The 22,401-nt window shown below is 35.1% G+C and overlaps 1 protein-coding gene across 10 annotated transcripts in view; it reads right to left on the bottom strand.

The window, feature by feature from the left end:
* The window catches only part of MEF2C (myocyte enhancer factor 2C), a 182,097-nt gene that overhangs the window by 104,317 nt on the left and 55,379 nt on the right, over window positions 1-22,401 (bottom strand). The gene's annotated exons all lie outside the window — the stretch shown is intronic.

Here is a 22,401-nt window from a genome sequence, read left to right as displayed (position 1 = left end):
ATTACCCTTTTACCTCATGATTCTAGTTCTTGTTCCATTTTTATTGGAAAAAGAACATATTTTAAAAATTTTCTGGAAAAACATGAGGGTTCAGAGGAACCTCACTATGAGAGGGATAAGGTTCTTAGAAGGCAAAAGCCACAGCACAAAAGAGGGATCTTTAGTTGGAACTCTTTTGCAGATGGGACTACTTAGCACAGACTCTCACGCTGGACCGAAAAGTTTTGGTAGAGATGGTTCCTCAGATAATCTGGCCACCAGTATTATGCTTTAAACTAAAACTTTCTTAGCTCATCATTTGAAAGTTGATATCCATGATCCCTCTGACAGTCCCACGTTTTAAACCTAGGCAGTAAAACCTGTCATTGATACTGCAAATTGAAAATAGCCAAGAGTTGACTCAACTTTTCTTTCAAGATTGTCATAAGTTTCTGCAAATTTAAGACCACTACTTAAGTTCATTTGCCATCTAATCCTTTTTTTAAAAAACAGAAGATTTTCAGCTAACCTGAGGGTTCATTTCACATAATCCCTTGAAGTCTTTGCAGTAGCTTTCAGAGGCAAAAGCCAGATCTACAAATTATCTAAAAAGCAAGAAATGCCACAGGAGGAAGCAAACAGCCCATGGCACATACTGCTTTAGGATTGACTTCCACTAATTAGCACATAGCCAAGGAATAACCACCCTGGATGAAATATTACAGTCAAGCACGCTTAGTAGGCCCGTAAGAAACAGCCACACTAACTACAATCCTAATTAAGACAAGTAGGGCAAACTGTCATACACATATGGCCAGTAAACCCCATTCTTTTGTTTCCTCGATATTATCTAGTTTGGTAATGAAATATTTACAAGAAATAAGCAAACACCAAGATCCCCCAATCTTTTCAATTCTGAACTCAATGCTCATTGAGACAAAGGTTTTTAACAAAGCAAATATTTGGTTATGAAAACTAAACACCAACTTAAAAATTTATGTGATGACAGTATTTATTTGTAAATTAAGTATATTTATAGTTTGTGTAATCATGAAATTCATTTTCCTAAAGAGATCCTTTCTATTTATACCATTGGCAGCATATGCAGTATCTAGATACCTACCATTTCTTTGCACACCAACTCAACCCCCCCACACATGGCTTGAGCATAGCGTCAATTATATTTAATTTTAATTCAATGCAAATACAAATTTTAATGAAATATAATTTATTTTTGTTCTATACCAATGTTGTTCAATCATTTTTCACTTGTATCTGACCTTGGTTTTTTCCTGTGGGACTCCCAGTCCAGATCTCATTATCGGGAACAAACATGGCACAATAACAGGTACGTTTTCTGGCATCAACAATAGTATTTGAAATATTATACACTTTGTTTTTCATCACACACTACGCTACTATTAGATATTTTTCATCAGTGGTGCCCATGAAATACTCTAGGTCCCCCAGAGATGCCTGATTGAAACCATTGTTGTAGACAAACTCAAACTTTTGGAAAATGGCTCTCAACACACCCTGAAATAACCCATTTATCGACAGAACCTGTATTCTCCAAAGCTGACCCAGGAAATGTTATCCATACTACAGCATTCAGCAACTGAATTTTAGTTTCCACTTCAATATTTGACAGAGATTTGAAAATAAAACCAAGTTATTAAAAAGCTGCCATGCTGCTGCCCTTATATCTAGTTAATCAGGACCATACTCAGATCAAATATCTGTTCAAGAAATCTCTATAATGAATGAAACTACACTGCATATGAGTTGGTATGCAAAGAAATGGTAGGTATCCAGATACTGCATAAGCTGCCAATGGTATAAACAAAAAGGATCTCTTTAGGAAAATGAATTTCATGATTACACAAAACTATAAATATACTTAATTTCCATATAAATACTGTCATCACTTAAATTTTTAAGTTGGTATTTAGTTTTCATAACCTTTAGTTCTCAAAACCTTTGTCCCAATGGAAGATATCCTTCCATTTTTCACTTCATAGATTACTGTCAATATTTTTCATTTTATTATTGTCAGACTGAGTACACTGGGGGGGGGGGGGATAACAAAATCAATTGGAAGATACATTAGCTAATCTTTCAGCGGTCTTCAATTACATTACATTTTCCCAGAAATTTTTTCTACCCTATTAGTATACACAGCAATCCCTGACAAAAATCGTTCTTAAAAGCAGTAAAGGGTGATAAAAAGGAAGTAAACTATTCTTGTGTAGGCAACTTGAACCTTTGACACAAAATCAGCGAAGAATACACATTAAAACACCAATAGATTAGCTTTGAAGTTTAAGTACAGGTACAATATTTTAAGTAGAATCTTTTAAGTTACAATGGATTGCTAAATTGATCTTTTTCCTACTTGTCTCTGTCCCAATCTTGTTTAATAGGAAAATAAAGTGTACTGAAGATGTTGATTCTCAGAAATGTGTAGTAAAGACAGTTGCTTACAAGCAAAAATTAATTAGGTAGAACAATCAAGAACACAAATTCAAATGCTATGTTTTAATATATTGTGGATTATCTATGTTTGATTCTTGCATATAAGCCAAACAAGAACCAGAAAGTTCTCCTGTATGGCAAGAATGATGTTCCATTATTATACACTCAGAAAAACATGCTATATGCCATCATGAATGGGAATATTTATTTATTGGAATCATAGACCATCCATTTCTCAAATGATTCTGGATAGCGTACATCTTAAAAGTAAAATAAAAGAAAAAAAATAGAGATGAACATTTGGAAAAAAAATAACCCAATGCACCAGGAAACAAACAAACAAAAAAAGAGAACAACCTAATAGGCTAATGTCCCTAATCCTTTTTTGTTGTGCATGCCTATCTACTCAGAAGTACATATTCTGAGGAAAGTACATATACAATTGCCACATAATATTAATTTTGTGCATAATTATTTTTTATTACAGGGGATTCACATGAAAACTGCTGCTGATGGATAGCACAGAAATTTATTAATAAAATTAAGTATTATGCAAATACATACATACACTGTATAAAAGCATTTGATACTAGTAATGCAACTCACAATAGATATCACTTTTAGAGTTCCTTCTTTTATCTTATAGAGGCTAATCAACCTAATTAAAGCTTTGTTCATTTGGAACCTTAAATGACAATTTGCTTAACTCCATCCCACTGTAGTACTTGCATAAAGAGAATTAAATCTGATATTCTGACAGCAATTATTAAATGATCCCGACTGGCCCCAATTAAGATGCACTACTCAATGGTCTTCAAATCCAATAAAATGATGAATCTTCTCATTTGTATATCTTTCTTTACTTCAGTCTATTTCTTTAATACCAATTAAGTTTATCTGGTAAGTGCAGTTGAACACTATTATGAAGATTCATGATAAGAGATATTCCCCTGCAAAACAGCCTTATTCATGTATCAGGTAAGTTTTCTTAAAATAAGTTTCATTAAGTTACAACATACATCATATGAAAGATGCTAAATACTGGGTGAGAAAAGGAGACCAATTAAAAAGTTCTTATTTATGATTTTTAAGATCCCTTCAGTACAATGACAATATATAAAACACCATGGAATGTACAAATCCTTAACTATATTAGAACTTTTATCTTTGTTTTTTTAAATGTCCTGTTCTTAATTTCTTAATTTTAACTGTTCTTAAACACTTAACTTGGAAAGCATAAAGTCTAGAAGTGTATGGCATCACATGTTAATACAAGTAGTGCTTACTTAATGGCTGCAATTGGATTGACAACCCCATTGGCAACATGGTCCTAAAGTAAAAATGATGTGATCATGCCTGACTTATCACACCCATTTTGGCTGTGATTCACCTGATTCACCTGCAGTCATTAAGCCCAACATCACTAGAGTATGATTTGCTATTTCTTACCAGCTCCCCCATTGATTTTTTTTTGCGGGAAACCAGATATAAAGATTGTACATAGTGATTGCGTGACCGTGGACATTGCAACTGTTATAAATGTGAACTGGTTGCCAAGTGCCTGAGTCACAATCACATGACTGTGAGAATGCTGCAGTGGCTGTATGGTTGAGGACTGGCTGTAAATTTCTTTTTTCAGTGCTGTTATAACTTCAAACATTGATGTAAGCAAGGACTACTTACATGTTTCTTTTGATCACCTGATAAACTTGGTAATTCTGCAAGATTTTCTTTTTGTTAAGTACTACTGAAAGAAAAATGGTGCAAAAATGGTGTAGTTTGACAGTGAAACCCATTATCTTTGGAAGGACTAGATTCCACTTTGCTGAATGAGTGCAAGCAGAAGCTGCATGGCACTCCATTGAGCATGCTTTAATTTGGATTTATTCTCTGAGTAGAGGATTGGATTTAATGGCCTAAATTACCCCTTTCATTCTGTGATTCTGAGGAATGAGAACTACGTGAGCAACAAATCCTCAGAGGAGTGGAGAAAACATAATAAAGTGTATCCTAAAATTCTATTTTAAAAATGTTTTCACACATATCCAGTATGAAGCTTTCAAGTAACATTTCTACAACTTGTTTGTAATGCAGGTGTCTTAGGATTTAGGACTCAAATTTATGATATGTATAAGGATATAAATGAATGAATAAATGATGAACAAATGAATTTCTCCTCCAATTTAAAGTATCTTATGGGTAGATTTGGCTGTTTAAAATTTAAATTGTGACATCGGTCTAGGAATTTACCCTAAGCTTTTCCTTTAGTATAAGTATAAACTTATATAAGTATAAGTATAAACTGCATCGATTTAACCCCAGTCATTTTCTTTGTACCAAAATACATTACTGAGGTAAATTTATTTCAATGTAAGTGATATTTTCTTTCTGTTCATTCTACATTATAAAAACATACATTATCTTTTAAAAAGATATTGTTACAATAGATATGTTTTGATCAAGGCAATAAGCAAACTTGAATATGGTTCTTAGATTACACCCAAATAATAAACAGAACATAATTTAGGCATATCTTTTACTGGATTACTGTATGTAGCTCTACAGTTGCATAGCACATGTAGTTGTATCAATATATTTTCTTCAATGCATGAATGGGAACTCAACAATCCCATTGTATTGAATAATTTTTCTTAAAGCATCAAGGAGGAATTTTCCACACCTAATTTTCTACTTTTAGTTCCTATTAGTCTCAGGCATATTGGAAAGAGAAAAAAAAAACCCTTCTACTTGTGTTGTATTTCTTATGGGATCACCATAAGCTTCTGACTTCCCTCATTTTATACACTTGTAATTGTATATTTTTTCATCTTTTACAAAGGTGCATTTATTTTCATCATAAATATACAGTTCCATAAAGTGTTTTTAATTACTTTTAAAAAATTGCTTAGATAAAGGAAATCACCTTGGAACACTTAAAATGCTAGCTTAGTTTTAAGTGCATTTCACTGGAAATGTGAGCTTTATGAATTTTATTTTCTTCTTGTGAGGTAGATTAATATACTTTTACATCATTTTATTCCACAAACAGTTTTATAATACATCCAGAACTTTGATTATTGGATAGATGAAAATATAACAAATAAAAATATTATTTAGAAGATATGATCTGCCTGGACCAAAAGTTCTACTAACCTCTAGAGCAAGGGTGTCCAACCTTGTGAACTTTAAGACTTGGGGCCTTCAACTTCCAGAGTTCTAAATTGGGAATTCTGAGAATTGAAGTCCACAAGTCTTAAAGTTCCTAAGGTTGGACACCCCTGCTCTAGTGCAATCAGTGTGCTGCTTTCAGCTTGGCAAGTCATGAATTGTTCTGGCTTAGTCTAATATAGTCTTTCTGATTAATTCCAATGATCAAAAAGTATAATAATTTTAGAACATGCTTTGCTTATGAATGATAAAGTTGAACTGGGCTTCCCCAAGCAGAAATATTAATTCTACATATACATCTATGTGGAAAATCACTAGGGATATCAGACCAGCAGAAATGCTACCATTAGTCAGCACTAAAAAGACATGCAGATGTTTTTAGTGGTTTGAATAGAAACCATACATTCTTGCTTCCAACATGTTTACAACAAATGTCTTCGAAGTAAGTCATAATTTTTTCATCCAAAAAAATGCGTTAATACATGGGTGTATTAATTTATTTTTATTTCTATGCACAGTCTGCCACCTTTTTAATATGTCTTTAGTATATGTGAATTTATAAACTGTAATATAAGGCACAGTTGAGAAAAATATTCTACATTTATAAATCATATTTTCTTCTTCACTGTTCTCCAAAGCTCTTTCTTTTAAAAAACAAAACAAAAACCAAAGCTGTCTGTTTTTCCAATCTCTTCCTTCTCCCCAAAAACTCAAACAGAATTTTTTTCATGTAGACTGCTAAGAGTGCAATCTATTTTTAGCTACCTATTTTTGATGTTATAGCAAAACTTGAATACTAAGGATAAAAATAAAACATACTAGTGTGTCTATGTGAGAAAAGAATCCATGTGAAAATTCTATTTATGCCCTCATGAGATAGTTAGATGTAATTTAGACAAACAGGTCAATAAATTAAAATGCAAAAGATGCCCATTAAAGAAGAGATGTTTATTAAAATACTTGCTATACATCTCCAGCCTGAGCCTTTATTTATATCTCATGTCAATAGATGGTATTCATTTCATGAAATGAACCCCATATATGTTTTCCCTTTCCTATTTTGTCACTTACATATCTGTTCAATCACAGCAGTATCCCCAAAAATGCTCATACCAGTTGTACTTATAATAAATATTTCTATGGGAGTAAATATTCTCAATAGCTAAGTAGTAAAAAGTAAGATCAGAAAGTAAACAAGGTTGCCCATGTGATTAAGGCTACATTCCTATGCACACTTATAAATAGGAGTAATATGCTCAGGCATACTTTGGACAAAACATGTACAAAACTTCAAAGTTATTGCTTGATCCAAGTTAACCTTAAGAAACTTATTTGAGAATATCACTCTTTGCTTTATTTGTGCTACAACTAGAATGTTGCTTTTACTTTTGACTGAAAACTACACAGAGTTGGTTATAAGATGGTTGGTTTGTTACATATCAAACATATATAAATGTTTCAAATAAAAAAAATAAACTTCACTTTAAAGTAATCTAGGTTACTGATAAAAAAAGAATAAACTAGTACACAGGCTAAAGCAGCAATTTGGAAATAAGGGTACATTCATATGATCAAGAAACAACACTGGTTGTATGGAAATCTGAATAGTTGTATGCAAGAATGGAAAGTATTATAACATTTATTTATTCAATATGGGATCCAATTGCATGATTGCTGCCACCATGTTGACTATTTTGACTCAAATCTCATGGACATCATTGTCTCACATCTAAAAAAACTGGAAGTTATCAAGTTAGCAAAGGCTGCAGTATAAGATCAACTATAAAATTTACTGCAACTTCAATTTCATCATTAAAAAAATCCTACCAGGCCAAAACAATATATTTGGGTTGGTATATCACTCCTTCCTTAACCCAAAATTGCAATTCATGTATGTTTTATGATGGTTTACAAACAGTAATGGTTATGTTGACACTTTTAATTCAAACGTTTTAAAGAGACTGAAATAGCTGTTTTTATTACAACCTCAGCAAAAATTTAAAATGGTAAAAATTCAGTCTAGCTGATACTTGTCCAAATGTTGCAGCCCGTCTCCAATTAATGTCAGCAGCACATAACCTAGTGTGAAGTAGCTTCAGTTCTGAAATGAACTGAGAAATGTAAAGCAAAACTGACCTTGTTGCCAAGAAACCTAGTTTCTTCCCCTTGAGATTTTTTGCAAAGATACAGAAAAATTCATTTAATAATGTTATTCAATTTTACATTGAGTCCCATAACAAATATCCCTAAAGAATTATTTAGCTACCTTCCTATTACTTAGTGTGCTAAACAGATCCTTTATAGAGATGTGTTTACAAATTTGCTCTTTCGTCTTTCTATTTAAATATTTATTTTAGAACTACCAGTTAGAAAAGGCAAAAACATGTAGTTTTAAAAAATCTGGGATGAGATATCATTTCACTATTGAAGAGTGGTATGCAATTTGAATGTCTTCCTGGACTTACAGATCCTGCCTGTTGAACAGATGGCAGCTGTGGCCAAAAAGGCCTCGCTCAGCTTCATTTGGGCTTTCAAGGTCAGGAAGCCCTTATTTTGATTAAGCTGTGTCATTTATCAGGACCCCAGAAGTGTGCCGTATCTATTGTGGTGTCTGCCCTTTGGAATGGGATTCTCCCAGTGATCTGGTTGACTTCCACCCTAATGTCACTCTAGAAGGCCTTAAAACCTAGTTCTTCTTGCAGGCTTTAGGCTAGTAGCCCCTTGTTGGGTAAATTAGATATTTGTTGTTGCTTAGCTTGTCATCTCATTTATTATTATTTTTAAATTGCATTTTCCTGTTGCTTTCTAATGCCACGAGTAAGAGAAAGTTGAAGTGGGATGGCATCTTAGATAAATAAGTAAAATTAAGGTGCAAATCTAAACAACCATGTTATCAGTTCTGTCTATCCAGTTGAACTGTATCTTACTGTACTTCTTTGAACAGCCATCACTGGTGTCACATAGAAAACTGCTTAAGATAACAAGATCTTCAAAAGCAATTGCTCATTTATGATTTTCTATTTTGTCCCAAGAATCAGTTGGAAATAGGAGAGATAGAAGGAAATGAGAGAACTAAATTGCTAAAAATATTCTAACCACTGCCCCAAACAACCATTAACTTCAGAAATATTAATCTAAATATTGTAATTTCAGCAATATTTGTGACCTTTCCATATATGTTTTCTTTTACCAGTACATATAGTGTTCTTTTCATATTCATTAAGGAGACTTCAAAATTACCATTTATGATAGTGGAATTTAACTCCAAATCCTATGCATGGATATACAGAAATAAGTCCCATTGAAAGAAATAAAATCCATTACATAAACTTCAGATATAAAATATTAAGATCTAACTATATATTTATTTAAAAATGGCTTTACAGATAATTTTTTATTAAATTAATGTTTATGTTATACATAGGATTAAAAAGAACACAAGCTCAAAATTGCCAAAATTAATCTGTACATTCCAGTAGCTAATTACACCATAAACTGGCCTTTCATCTATATATGACATTACTGAGAAACTAAATGCTTTTTTCTATGTAGCTTCCCACACACAACCCATGTCAACTGTGGAAGAAGACTTGAGGAAATGATTATATTTATTTATCATATTAAGCCTTGTAAGAAGAAAAAATGAGAAAGAAAAATAAAATCCACTACAGAAGTCCATTCACATGGAATTGGATTTAGCCATTTACTGAAGTTTAGGCAAGAGCATATGGGGCAGATGACAGTTAAGTTTAATTTCTTATTGTTTAAGTGATTTCCTAAAAGCAAAAAATTCACATGGCCAGAGGATAACAGGCTTGGTTAAATAAGTTCATAGTAAGGAGAGAAAATGAAAATAAAGACAAAGCGTTAAGCATCTTCCAGCAATTTTTGCCTTGCATGCATGTTCATAAATACCATTTATACATATTACAGCCTTCAAACTTCTAATCTCTCTGACACACACATGTACATGCTTATATCATTAAATCTGTGATAAATGTGCAAATGAAGTGAGGAATTACAGACAAATCTCTTAGGCATTATTACAACTTGTTTATCAAAATATTGCTCTGTTGTAGTGTTTCAAGTCCTACACATGCAAGGCATGATGGCTCAGTAGTTAAAAAAATGGGCTTGTCGGTTGGTAGGCCAAAAGTCCAAGTTTAAGACCCGAGTGTCGTGCATCTTCACCCAGCTCCTGCACACCTAGCCATTTAAAAGCATTCAAATGCAAGTAGATAAATAGGTACAACTTAAGTGGGGAAGAAAGAGTGTTCCATGATGTCATTCTAACTGCATGACCACAGAAAAGTCTTCGGACAGTGCTGGCTCATGGCCTTGAAATGGAGATGAGTGCTGCCCCCTAACAACTAGTAGAGTAAAATCAACAGGGACTCCTACCTATGCAAAGTTTATAGTGTATTTAGACATATATATATATATATATATATATATATATATATATATATATATATATATATATATATATATATAAATATAAATATATATATATATATATATATATATATATATATATATATATATAAATACATATATGGATATATATATATGGATCTTTGGTTGTTCAGGTTTTCTCCGGCATAAGATTCGAAGTATCTAGGCAACGTTTGATGAAGTCTCATTCATCATCTTCAGGCTTCTGTCTTCGGCTCTTGCTTCTCAGAGCCAAAGACAGAAGCCTGAAGATGATGAATGAGACTTCATCAAGCTGCTCATTTCGAATCTCGCGAGAAAACCCGAACAACCAAAGATCCACATACAAATACCGAGAACCTCAGAAAATAAATATATATATATATATATATATATATATATATATATATATATATATATATATATGGATCTTTGGTTGTTCGGGTTTTCTCCGTAAGATTCGAAGTATCTAGGCAACGTTTCGATGAAGTCTCATTCATCATCTTCAGGCTTCTGTCTCCGGCTCTGTGCTTTTCAGAGTAATGTGAGATTGCAGCTGCTTTCTCTGATTATTCAGCCATAGAGATAGAAAACGCCCACACAGCATGAACAAACGAGATGACACCTCCCGCCTTCCAGCCATTTGGAAACCCGCCTCATGAACAGACAGTACCTAACATGAAGAAGGACACCGGACCCACACCCATGAGAGCCACACAAGATGCCACCACCACACTTCCATGTAGAAAACAGACTCCCACCCATTCAGAAAATGAGAAGCGACCATGGACCAGAAGCTGCACTGCAGCTGCATCACTACCCACTTCAAACCCCTCTGAGCCATACATGAAGCAAACCGACACCCACTATGAAGATGCAGCAGGACCACGAACTAGAAGCCAAACAGCAAGATCACAACTCTCCAGCTCAAATCCCCAGCAACTAAGACTAACCTGAGCACAACCAAGCCCCCACCTGAACAGAACACGCCTCCAACCAATCAGAACACGGCTAACCCCCAACCAATCAGAACACAGCCAAACCCCTACCAATGAGAACACCCCCACCCAATCAGAACACAGCCAAGCCCCCACCCAATCAAGTCCCACCCCACTGGCAGTTAAAAGGAGGAGAAGCAGCTGCAATCTCCATTACTCTGAGAAGCACAGAGCCGGAGACAGAAGCCTGAAGATGATGAATGAGACTTCATCGAACGTTGCCTAGATACTTCAAATCTACGCGGGAGAAAACCCGAACAACCAAAGATCACATACAAATACCATGAGAACCTCAGAAAACAAATATATATATATATATATATATATATATATGTTTTCTGAGGTTTCGTGATGTATGTGATCTCATATATATATATATATATCAGAGAGAGAGAGAGAGAGAGTGTGGGGGAGGGAGGGAGGGAGAGAGAGAGAGAGAGAGAGAGAGAGAGAGAGAGAGAGAGAGAGAGAGAGAGAGAGAGAGAGAAATCAGTTTGACAAGTTCATTCTACAGATATCTCCATGCAGAGTTTTGTCAGTGTCAATTACAATAGTAGGTATCTTGCTTAATGATGTGAGATTTAGTTAGACTGTGTTAATGAAAAAAGGACTTTCTGACATGATCCAATTGGCCAGGATAGGATAGGTATTGGAGGCTACATTTCAGCTCTAATGTGAAGATGTTTTTTTAAAACTTCATTTTCAGAATATCATTTTTTTCTTAGGAACAATAAGTAAGTATACTTACATATTTTAGCAAAACAGACACACAATCTTATCCAAATACAAAATAAGAAATGCTTTAAAGTGGTGTATTCTGGTATTCAGGAGATGATTCTCAGTTTGAATTATTTCATGGAATTAGTTAGCAAATTTCAGAAATTTCCAACTGTGGTACTACTTGCAAAACTGTAATTGGAAGTTACAAATGGATTTATATGGCTGTTCATTATAGGAAAACATAGTGACTCTTCCATATTTCTACCAACTCCAATCTGAGAGCACTTTATATGATCCAATAAATGCACATAAGAACATGGGATTAGTCCATTTACACCGGTTCAAATATCCATGTGAGTGATTTAGCTTGTAACACAAAGATTACAAATAGTAAATGTTTTGTTCACACCATGAGTAATTTTTTCTCTTAGAAATGTTGAGACAGTAAAATTTTATTTTCTGGTCTGAAATAATCAATGGTGGAATTCAGCCAGTTCTCACTGGTTCGAGTGAACTGGTTGTTAAATTACCCACTCCTTTGCTATCAATGTGGATCCTGAGTGCTATGCTGCAATGGAGAAATGGGCAACGGAATGCGAGAGGAGAAGTCCACTTTTCCTCTTTCCTCTCCCTGCTCCTCCTCCTCTCCTCGTGCTGGCCACTCCATTGCCCATTGCATTGCAGTGCCCTGGATCTACTTTGATAGCAGGGGGGGAGGGTATAATATAACAACTGGCTCGCCCAGAGTCAGGTTGGCCGTCATGGGAGGATTGTCCTACATGTGCAGTGGAGCTGGAGGACAGGGATAGGCCATGTCTTCCACATCAGCCAACCTGACCCTTGGCTAACCAATTGTTAAATTATTTGAATCCACCACTGGAAATCATCTTAAGAAGTTACTCCTGAAAATGATAATTGCTACATAGCAAGGAATAAATCTATCAAACAGAAACTTAAGAAAAAGCACCCCCCCTCTACATAGCTACTTTCAGAATTATTAACAGGATAAAGTGATAATAGTTTTGCCAATGTTTCAAGTCAGTGTAAGGTACCTCTAAACAAGGAGTCCCCAACCATTGGTCTGTAGACTGGCATTCCAGCAATCAGTCATTGCAAACGAAGCCCTGTCCTCAGGATGCAAGCAGCATGCAAAACCACACCCCGTCCAGTCCACAGAAAAACCTTTCTCCATGGAACTGGTCCCTGGTGCCCGAAAGGTTGGGGGTCACTGCACTAAACTGTTTATCCGGATACTAAAATAAATAATTATTTAAAGCACTACTAAACGATCACTAGCAATTTATGAGACTGAGTTACCAGTCTTTAGTTTGAATTTATCCTCTAGTATGACTTGATTTCCACAGGCAAGTGAACAATACTTGTGCAAACTCAATATGATTTTCCAGACTAAGTGATATCTTGTATTTTGAAATATTCCACAGATGACTGTGTCAGCATAACAATAGCCAAACTAGCAGCAGATTGGCAACCTTCCTAACAGTTTATGACAGTTCCAGCTTCCAGTATGATGTATGAACTCTGAGTAACCAGTTTAATCAAAAGGATTTAATTGGGTAGCTGCAAATGTTGACTGAAAAGATAAGTGTTTTAAAAATGGAAAATGAATGAAGAAAGTTGTTCTTTTTGCAGACGTAAATTGAGTCTATCGAGTTATTTTAGAACTACCAATTATGCAAGAAAGAATTTAGTTTCTTATTGCCTTTTTCACCATCATCACCACCACCATCATCATCATGAAACACATTTTTCTTCAACGAATCAGAATGGCATCAATTATTCTTCTCTGCTCCTTTTATTCTTACAAGTCTCCTGCAAGATAGACTAGCCAATGGTCAAACTATTAGTATTGTTTTTAAGGCAGAGTTCAAGGTTTGAGCTGACATCTAATATTCACACCAGCTGGGTTTATGAATGCAGGCAATTTCATTACCATAGCCACTTCTACACATGGATACTTGTTTTAATTTGCTTCCATTCTCTCTGTTAGACAGATTTAGACTGTTTTGCTAGTATTGTTTTCATTTACATTGTTTTTATATTATATACCATCCAGTGTTAAAATGCAACCAGGCAGCCTTATAATTTTAAAATTTGTATATTTGCAAGACTTCTTCTAGTGACGCTTTTATTGAACAATCACCCTGACCCAGAATTTTTACATGAGGTAAATATTTTGTTTGAATCATTATTCTTCATCTAAAATATAGTCATGATTTTTTTGTTGTTTCTACTACTTTTCTTTCCATAAAAATTAGCAAAATAGAATAGCCATTTACTGGTAATGCCAAAAGCTTCTGCCTGGAAGAACCAGGATACTTTTATCTGAGATACTAGAATGCATTTCCAGGCATAATAGCCAATATGGTTCTAGACAGAGTAAAATGTTGACTTAAAAGAATACAATTACCATGCTTACCTTCAAAATGACTGGGAGAAATTTACTGCAAATCACATGTAAGTGAATAGCAAAATATTAGTCTAAGCCCTGTAGCCATGGTTTTTTTTTACTCTTCCAGACTGTATCTGAGTAAATGAGAGACCTTTATCTGTCCTATCTCTTACAAATAGAAACTGTTTCTAACTTCGAATGTTTTTCTTAATGTTCCGATTCTTATTTTAATTGAAATACTATTTTAAAATGTTTTACATATCTTTCATATTGTTTTTAAGTTGTTGTTTTGTCAGTTTTTGTTTTGAAAAGGATTACCTTAACATATTTTATTCTATGGCATATCTATGTAACCTGTTATGCCATAATAGATGACTAAGACATTTACATAAAACAGACACTAAAATAGGCAAAGAAAGTAAAACAAGACTCTGTAATCAGTTTACACTGTTTCTGACCACTTCAAGGGCAAATCCACTTCCAAGGCAGAGATTCAAACAACTGTTAACAATTGCTGACATCTTGATTATTTAATGTTGCTGCCAGTGATAACATTTCTGTTTTATTGACCCGATCCTAAAAAAAATCACCTTTCAAAACCTTGTGAGATATTAAGCAACTAGAATTTAAAACAACATCTTGCATTTTTAGTATCCAAGAACTGACAAGATGTTTAGGTCAGATGAATAAACACTTAAACATTACTAACTTGCTCTTTGAGGGAGATGGTGGTTTAGAAATATGAAAATAAATAAATAAAAATAAAGATACTTATCATTGTTCAATATAATGATTTTTCTCTATCAGAAATTTGATTATTTACCAACATATTCTTTATGAAGAACATAGCCAAAGAAAGCTTTGTAACATAAAAAGAGACTGATAGAAGTATAACTTGCATTTATGCCAGGTATTATAAAGCAAATATTGAAATAATACTGCATCTTTGGCACCAGTATTGATATCTCATTTCATGCCAGTTTCTATTGGGACGAAGGACTATGTTCTCATATTTATTGTTTTTGAATATATTAAGGACAGTAAAGAATACTGTTAATATATTCCTTTACTTATATTAAATTGTTTAGCAAGATGTTTCCAGCCACAAAGTCACTGAGTTACTATCAACCTTTCCATTATTGCAACAGACAGCACATGTGGCTATACGAACAAATAATTGCATTGTTTCTAAGACTCACAATGCCCACATTGTGGTATAAAAAAACCAGCATGGTGGTTAAGGTGTTGGATTGGCAACAGGGAGCAGTTTACCTTAGGCATGGAAACTCACTCCTGCCAACCTACCTAGCAGGTATAGTTGTGCTGCTGTGTATGCTTCCTTGAGTTCCTGAACAAAGTGCAGATAGAAATCTAAAAAATAATAAAATGCCATTACCTTGAGATACAATGGATGGCCTATACATTTTATAATACATGTTTACCTAAATTCATAGAATTGACCAAGCATTATGTATATACCATGTTTCCTGTAAATGAGACCCAAACCAGAAAATAAGCCCTAGCATGATTTTTCTGCTCGTAATATAAGCCCTATGCCAGAATAAGCCCCAGTTAAGATCGTCAGCTAGATGGATTCATTTAGTACCATATTTCCCAAAAATAAAATGTTAATAAGATATTAATCAAGATATTAATCGTCTTGAAAATGAACATACATGGACAAGCCACATAGCTGCTGATGAAACTAAACCCAATGTGTGTCTTTCAATCTTAAAACCTTGATAGTTTGAGACCAGATTCCTTGAAAAACCATTTCTTTATATACTTTATCATCCAAGGTGGATTTTTTTTATTAGATTTTTATCCGGCCTTCATTACTTTTATAAGGAACGTAAGGTGGAAAACATATCTAATATTCCTTCCTCCTCCTATTTTCTCCCCAACAGCAACCCTGTAAGGTGGGTTGGCCTGAGAAAAAGTAACCAAAGTTATGCAGCCAGTTTTTCATGCCTAAACTGAGACAAGAACTGGTCTCTATGCCAGCAAATTAACCACTACACCAAACTGGTTCCAAATTCCAAATATCCTCATAAACTAGAGAAACTTGTGCCATATAGAGAAATTATCTTGCAGTTTTTTCCACCAGTTTCCCATTCAATCTGATGAGACTTTGCTAAAGAATTTTTCCCCAAAGGACAAAAAAATATCCAGAAAACTCTCACAGTGTTCTTAAGCATATTTACTTAAGAATGTAATGCTTTTTCTTCTGGCGGTCAGCAGCCCCTTTAATGTCTATCCTTCAATTAAATGCCAAGGGACAATATCATAAAGAAATGCTTATTGGACTTTTTGCACTGTTACTGTACTGTTACTGTAAGAAGAGACCAGCCTTTGGCAAATTGCTGGAAAACCTCCCATCCAATTTTTCTTCCCCCAAATCTGGCAAAGGATTCTAAAAACTGTGCCCATTTCTAATTCCAGTAGATGACTACTTAATAGATCTTGTAGCAAGAGCAGTCACTTGTGAAATTATCTCTCCTTGGAGAGGTTTACCTGATACCTACTTCGTAACTGTTTCTGGTGGCAGAAGTTCATCTTTTGAAAATTTCCCTAGTTTGTAAGAACCCAACTATAGACTCAGCAGGTATGGCTTTTAAACATTATTCTCTCTCTCTCTTTCTCTCTCTCTCTCTCTCTCCCCTCCCTCCCTCCCTCTCTGTGTATGTGTGTGTGTCAGTGGTGGAATTCAATTTTTTTTTACTACTGGTTCTGTGGGCATGGATTGGTGTACATGAAAGGGGAAGGATACACATCTCCAGTCAGATGTGGTATTTATTTGCTGGTTCTCCAAACTACTCAAAATTTCTGCTACTGGTTCTCCAGAACTGGTCAGAACCTGCTGGATACCACCTCTGGTGTGTGTGTGTGTGTGTGTGTTTGTATGTGAAAAGCAAAACACACATATTTTTTTTTAACTTTGGACATGAACTATAGAATTGGTAAATGATAAATGCTGGAATCTCATTATTCAAAGCACAATATCACAGAGCATTGTATCTTGAATTTTTTTTTTGTGTGCAGTTCCATGGAATTACTATACCATATTATTTAAAAAACAGTTTTATAAACAGTCCTGCATATCTAAAATAAACTGAAGGCTTCACTTCTAATATCAATAAAAGGTATACAAGTAACAGGAGACCACACATTCTAACAATGCCTTTACCAATAAACCTATGTTTTAAACATCTTCTTAAGAGTATTCTTTGAATAAATATATTGCAAACGGCTGAAATTCATTTTCAGGCACAGTTGCTGATTATGACCACCATAGGCTGAGATGATGGTGATAAATCCTCTTAATTGGATTAGAGGATTAAAGCTTGATTCTGATTTTTGCACTCATGCACATGTACTTTAGTGTGACTCTAGCTCAGACTTCAAGGCAATAACATATGGACTGTGCTGCCAAGCACTTGGAGAAATATGATGTGCATAAGGTGTATATTATTGTTGCCTCCTTTTCATATGTGGCATCAAAGCAAACAGCTGAAATAGGACAAGATGCCTTTGTATTAAATGACTAAAATAGGATTAGAGCCAGGTTTAAAACTTCCCTGAACTGCAGCACTCACTATATGGCTCTGGGTCTGTCTTTCTGCATATAATCTACTTTATAGAACACTGGAAAATTTGTGGTAGGAGAGAACTGTGTGTTCTTCACTGCCCAATTTTAAAAGAAAAGCTATGAAATATAAAAATAATAATATTAACCTGAAATTAAAATGTATTGTTATTGCTGTGTGCATTTCCATTTATTTGGAATGCTATAAAGTATTGAATAATTGAGAAAGTGAAATACCAAAAAGGAAGCATGTGTTCTTCATTGATTATACAGATGCCTTGGATTGGGTCATTCATGTCAAAGCTGTGGGATGTGTTTAGAAAATTATGAATCCCAGAACATCTCATTGTCCTCAGGACAAAACTTATATACAAGTCAGGAATTCACAGAAAAAACTTGGTGAAACAGACTGGCTCCCATTTGGCAAATGTGTGAGGTAAGGCTGCATATTTATCCTTTATTTATTCAATCTACTTTTTCATGTATGTTAAGGTAAACTGAATTAAAAGAAGATGAGCATGGTTTTAAAACTGGAGACAGAAACACCAGTAACTTGTGCTATGTTGATGACAAATGGTTTCTTGGAAAGTGCTTTATAATGTTCTCTTTCGAATCTTTATAAAGACCCACTGGATGCAAGAAATATATGCAAACTAACATGATTGTGACTGTGAATTCTAGCCTCATGGTAGCTCATCTGGTGAATGATCTACCACAATTTTCCATCTTTCTGGCTAAAATTATGGAGGATGAAGTCATCTAGATCTGGCTGGAGAAGATTGATTCATTTAAGCTGATACTGCTGAATGAAATGTTGAGAGAAAACAAGGTGGCAGGGTGAAAATTTGTGTCCTAAGTGATGATGTTACAAAACAGTCTGAGGTTTCAGTATTTTGCAGACATTTGGATTCAATGCAATTGTGGACTACCAAATACATTTACAGTCATTAAACCTATATACACAGCTAAGAAAGATAATATTCACATACACAAATCAGAAGAGTATATATATTTATTGATATGATTGCATAGATGATATATTATCCCAGCAAAGAAAAGTATTTCAGGAGTCCATAAAAGAGAAACCCTTTAAATTAAAAATGCACCGTGTTTTGTCTGGATGCTTAGTAAGAGGACTTGGAATGATTTATCAAGAAATGTATACTTATCTGATATAACCACTGCCTGATTTAATATCAATCTTAAAAACATTACAGTACATGGGAATCTATAACTTGACCTTCAGCTTTAATAAATAGAATGAAAAAGTATGTTCATTGTCCAGTCAGTATATCTTGACCCCAAACATTTTTAACGCCACACATACTGGTAACAAATTGAAAATACTTTCACATACAGACATATAAAATATATATTTACATTACATTCTCTGGATTATTCAGTTTTTTTCCATGACAAAATTTAAATTTATGTCATTCACAACAAGCATCCTTGGAGTTATACAACAGAGGCTTATTCAGGTTATTCTAATTTTACAGTATAGTAATTATTGCAAGACAAGTTATTGCCAATTTTTTTCGCAATATGACTTCCATTAAGGCATGGAGGAAGAGAGATGAAACTCTACCAATTTGGATGATCTGTATAATGAGAAAAACTTTTTCAGCATTGTACTTCTATAGCTTTTCAGTTACATCTCATGTCAAAATCTCTCACAATCAATGGGTATCTTAATTGGTTAGGTATGTAGCTACTGTACCAACACAACTGGGTTGTAAGTTTCTTTTTTAACTCTAGGTAAGAAAAACAGAGTATTCTGCTTTGCTGAAGTTCTTGGGTTTATGACAACAGATATGCCCCAACTTTCTTTAAATCAGAAAATGCTGAGAAAAACAGAATGTTCGGTAAGAAAATTAACATCGCTTTTAAAAAATAAAAACAAGAAATACAAATATACGTACATGAGACAGAACTACGGTAAGACATCTGAACTAATGAATGATCCACATTAGTCTGGTACCAATCTGGTATGTGTGTAGTTGTACCAGGTAGTCCTTGATTTACAGCCATTTGTTTAGTATCATTTAAAGTAACAGCAGCATTGAAAATAGTACAACTTACAACTGGTCCTCGCACTTACAACTGTTCAGCATCCCCACAGTCACGTAATCAAACTTTTTGGCATTTGGCAACTGGCATGTATTTATGATGGTTGCAGCATCCCAGGATCATGTGACCAGCATTTGCAATCTTCCCAGCCAGTTTCTGACAAGCAAAGGCAATGGGAGAAGCTGGCTTGATTTAACAATCTCATGATTCACTTAATTGCAGTGATCTGTTCAACAATTGTGGAAGAAAAGGTCATCAAATCAGGTATAATTCACTCAACAACTGCCTTGCTTAACAACAGAAATTCTAGCTCCAATTGTGATTGTAAGTCAAGGACTACCTGTATGTAACAGATTGTGAAGTCATTTGCTGTAGTGAAATATTTTTTAAAAGCAGTTGGTGAAAGAATCTTTTAATTGCACAAATGCTTGATCACGTGTTATTTCACATACAATGAAAAGAATCATAAAGGGAACATGGTGTGCCTGAATAAAGTTACCTGCCAAAATAGTGTTATATTGAACATAATATAACCCAGATACATGCTGTTGAAGGCCACTGCCCTGCCTTAAAATCAAACCGGTGCTTCTAAGCAGGGTAAAACTAATGATTTTATGTTGAACAGCACTTGTTCAAGTCTGTGAGCATTTTCAACAGCCTGAAAATGACAGGGAAGCCCTTTGAGAGGGAATTAAAATAATCTTTTTCTAATTCTAAAAAAGCTGTGGATAGCACTGTAAGGTCACCACAGGACAAATAAGGACATCATTTGCAAAAGCCTTCGTCTATACCCCACCAGATATATTGGGGTAACATAACCACTAACTGGACTGGTTAGGACTTCTAGAGCACAAATTCCCAATAACTCTGGAATGCATGAAGCTCAGAAATTGAACCCTGAAGCACTTTAAAACATTTTCAGTCCTCAGACTTATTCATGTTAACAAAGATATCAAAGGCAAAGGGTTCTTATTTTGTTTCTCTTAACATTCATTTATCAACTGATGAAGGCCTTGTTCTCCCCAAAGGCAATCTGTATCTTTGAATTGTGTCTTTATAGGCTGTAGATGGAAAGGAGTAATACAAATGGAAAGCATAAGTTTCCAAGCTAATGCAGGCTGAGCAAAATCTCTGAAGCTTCTTTGAATAAATATACAGTACATGACTTTTTAAAATATGCATTTATTTAAAGAAAGAAATTATAAGAAGAAACCCAGAAAGAAAAACTGGCAGGGCAAGCTACTGTGTATAGAAGTAGGATCAAATGCCACATTTGCTTGCACTGATGTTACATAGTTGGCAGTGGTGGGATTCAATTTTTTTTACTACCAGTTCTGTGGGCGTGGCTTGGTGGGCATGATGTGACTTGGTGGGTATGGCTTGGTGGGTGTGGCAGGGAAGGATACTGTAAAATCTCCATTCCCACCCCACTCCTGAGGGAAGGTTACTGCAAAATCCCATTCCCTCCCTACCCCACTAATCTGCTTTCCAGCTCCGTTCTCCTGTGCAGAGCAACAAAAGAAGACCCAGCTGATCAGCTGGGACTCGGGAGGCAGAGAAGAGATGGGGGCAGGGCCAGTCAGAGGTGGTATTTGCTGGTTCTCCAAACCAGGGGTCACCAACCTTTTGGACTTCAGGGACCACCAAACTCATAATTTTAGATCCCAGGGACCACTAACTGGTTCTGTGGGTGTGGCCTAATTTGTGGGTGTGGTTTGGCGGTCATGTGACTGGCTGGGCATGGCTTCTATGTAAATATTATAAATATTTATATAATATTGAATTTTTTATTTAAAAAAGAGCAACTTTTACCCAAAATCAGGCAAAGCAGGCAGGCAGATTGAGTTGCTCACAGAATCACAGATTCATTCAGAAATCTATCTATCTACCATTGGCTAGCTCAGTCTGTCACATAAAATTTGCTTGCAAGCAAACTCACAAAGTTAACTCACAACACACCATGTATGTAAATATTGATTTTTTTATTAAAAAAGCAACTTTTATCCAAAATCAGGCAAAGCAGGCAGATTGAGTTGCTCACAGAATCATTCAGTGATCTATCTATCTGCCATCGGCTAGCTCAGTCTCTCAAATTTGCTTGCCGTGAGTCTCATTGAATTTGCTTGCAAGTCCTAAGGGAGGTTCAGCTGTGCTTAGCTAGAAAGCAAGAAATCCAACCATTTCCTGCTTCCTAGCTAATCTAAATCTCCTGGCACAGCAGAACAGATGATGGTCGGAAAAAGGAAAAATAGCAACTTAGCAGACAAGTTTGCTAGGTAAGGAGTGAGTGGGCAGGGATGGTCCCTGCGGGCCATGTGGGCTGAGCAGCCTTGTGTTTCTGTGCAGCCTGGATTAATTGCTTTGGGGGGGGTGATCTGGGGGTGAGATTTTTCTGTGGCCCACCAAAATTTTCTCACGGCCCACCGGTTGGTGACCGCTACTCCAAACTACTCAAAATTTCTGCTACCGATTCTCCAGTACTGGTCAGAACCTGCTGAACATCACCTCTGCTACTTGGGTATTCAAACATCTGCAAGCAAGCAATCGGGCTCAGAAAGGAT

The sequence above is a fragment of the Pseudonaja textilis genome, chromosome 2 (genome assembly GCF_049901715.1).
Source record: "Pseudonaja textilis isolate UNSWEBS1 chromosome 2, rPseTex1.2, whole genome shotgun sequence".
NCBI lineage: Eukaryota > Metazoa > Chordata > Lepidosauria > Squamata > Elapidae > Pseudonaja > Pseudonaja textilis.
This window is presented reverse-complemented; position numbering and strand designations above follow the sequence as displayed.